Below are 2,914 nucleotides of genomic sequence, written 5' to 3' on the forward strand. Positions count from 1 at the left end.
TATAATGTTAGCATTATATACACCCGAAGCATAAATGTTAGTACTTATATGATACATTGGATCAGAGGGAAGCTGACCAAGGAAGCTATCCACAGGAAGCCATACTTGAAGCTAAGTGATCCAAACAAGGCTCTAGGTCACGGTCAGCTTTTCCTTGAGCTCCGCTGCAGCCGTACACCAGGATGGGAAGAAGGAAGGCCAAATGTGCTGGGCACTGCATCTGGTGAATGCAAAAAGGAATGAGCTCCCGTTGTTGGCAACTAAAGTCTGGTTCACGGAGTTATCAAAAAGGCTCTCTTCACTTGGTAGCATCTGAAATAATTATGCCAGCAATATGGCCTCCATTCTGCATGCTGCTTCTACCAAATGGCTAGGCAGCTACTTCCTCTAATTAAATTAACCTCCTCTACAGTTCACAGAAGTGTCTATTTTCCTCAAAAAAGATTGTGTCCTATGAGATAGAGACAGTTCCAATAGCTTGTCATCAACTAAGAAGTAGGCTCACAGCTCATTCCATTAAGAAAGTAAGCGGATCCTTGTGTTCATTGGACAGAAGTTTCCATGAAGGTCACGGGTCCTGGTTTTCATATGGGAGCTGCCAGAGGCCCAGCCAGCCAATGCCTGTAGCACCTTTAAAGAAAGATGCAACCCTTTAAAAGAAAATCAGCACTGGGAAGTGACCCAATGAATAAAGTGCTTACTAAAAAGTATGAGGACCAGAGTTCAGCTCCCCAAAACCCACATTAAAAAACAGGCTGGATGTAACAGCATGGGCCCCGTAATCCCTGGGGAAGCACAAGCCAGCCAAACTAGCCAATTGGTGAGCTCCACACTGAGTGAGAGAAATGGTCTCAACTAATAACACGTTAGAGTGCCCAACTGCAACTGACACATGTATAGCACAACCCCTCTACCCAAGACTCAGGGAACATCACAGACGAAGGGATGGGAAGAGTGTAAGAGCCAGAGGACCACGATGTCTGCTGTGAGAGTTTCCTGGATGTGGCAGGGAAGCTGCATCCATGAAGTCACAACAGTATGGCCATCTAAACAATAGCAGCACAGTGACACCAGGTGACAGGCCAAGATGGATAGAGTAGACCTTCCAGGCCTACTTAGATGTAGAACTGCAGACAATTAGTAGCTGCTGAGAGAGGGAGCATCAGTCTTCTCCAAGATGAACACAAACACACACACACATTATATATATTAAATATGATGTCATAAATTTGAGAAGAAATGAGGAGAAATGGGAGGAATTCGAAGGGGAGAGGAAGGGGTAGAGAATATGTAAATATATTATTCACATAATACTTTAATTGGAAGAAAAGTTCCATTTTGAGCCAAGGACTCCACAATCTCATTCTCTGCACCTGACCAGCTGTGGGTCTCCATGGAAATCACCATCTACTGCAATAAGAAGCTTCTCTGATGAGGGTTGAGAGATGTGCTAACCTGTGGGTATAACGATAACTTAGGGGACAATTTGATACTACCTCTACCTAGTAGAATAGTTGTGCCCCGGTCGAGCCTAGGAACTAGCAAGTCGCGATGTTCTGGCACAGCTAGCAGTGCCAGGTATGAGTTATGTTTTATGGAGTGGTCTATAAATCCAATCAGAAAGTGTTTGGTTACTCCTAAGATATTCCTGCCACTCTTTCCCTACAGGCATCTCTCATCAGGCTAGTTATTATTACAGCTCACAGGGTTGACAGTTGAGTAAGACTGTTGAATACTTCCTGATGGTTTAGCACAAACAGAACCTTCCAGCCGTTCAGTAAGGATGAAGCTTCACAGAACCTTCCAGCAGTGCAGTAAGGATGAAGCTTCAGGGTCAGTACCAGATTGACCTCTCCGTGTTCAGTTATGTCTTGTCTCCAGCAACCGGGTCTTCTCAAAAAGTTCTGGGGATAACCAAGAACAATAGCTATAGCTTGTAATGTTTGGGGGTAATTGGGGTCCCACTGAGCAACAACTCAAAAAAGAGGTAATTCATACATGCCACCAAACTTTTTATTTGATAACCTGGAGAGGTATTGTCCCACACATTCTCCTACAAGGGTCAGATATTTTTGTGGGAAAGGAGACAGACAGATTGTATGAGACAAAAGTACTGATGTCTACAGCAAAAAGTTCTTTGTTGAACATTAAATGCAAAGTTGTTCTCTGGCCCAGTACATATACATATTCCTGCATATTTTCTCCTCCCCCCCCCAAACTGGCTTTAAAAAACATGTACAATATATTTTGATCACAGTGTTTCTCCTTTTCTAACTCTTCCTAGACCTCCTACCTTCTTAACCACCTAACTCCATGTTCTTTCCCAAAACCAAAACAAAACCAAAACAAACAAAACCCCAAAACAACACAGAGTCTATCTTGTGTTGGCCAACTACTCCTAGTTGCGGGGCCTGCTGTGAAGTGTGGTTGATAGCCTCAGGGACTCTTCTGGAGAAAACTCTGAAAGAAGTTTCCCTTTCCTAGTAGGTCTATCAAGTGTGATTAGCTTCTTGGCTAGGAGTGGGACCTACACTTCCCCTTCTCTGTGCTGGGCCTTTTGTCCAGCTTGAACTTGTGTATGTGTGTCTTGTGCCTGCTGTCACAAACACACACATACACACATACACACACACACACACACACACACACACACACACACACACTTCTTTAAAATATTTTTTAGCAGATAGGGAGATGGCTTGATGGATAAAGAGCTTGCCATGCAAATGTGAAGCCCAGAGTTCAGATCCCAGCAGCCACATAAAAGTCAGGTGGGAGGGGTGACCTGACTATAATCCCAGCACTCTGGAGACAAAGACAGAGATCCTGAGGGTAAGACAGCGTCTTAGACCAAACGGACTCCATGAGGGTAAGACAGCGTCTTAGACCAACCGGACTCCATGAGCTCCAGGCC

The sequence above is a fragment of the Mastomys coucha genome, unplaced genomic scaffold, assembly GCF_008632895.1.
Source record: "Mastomys coucha isolate ucsf_1 unplaced genomic scaffold, UCSF_Mcou_1 pScaffold7, whole genome shotgun sequence".
NCBI lineage: Eukaryota > Metazoa > Chordata > Mammalia > Rodentia > Muridae > Mastomys > Mastomys coucha.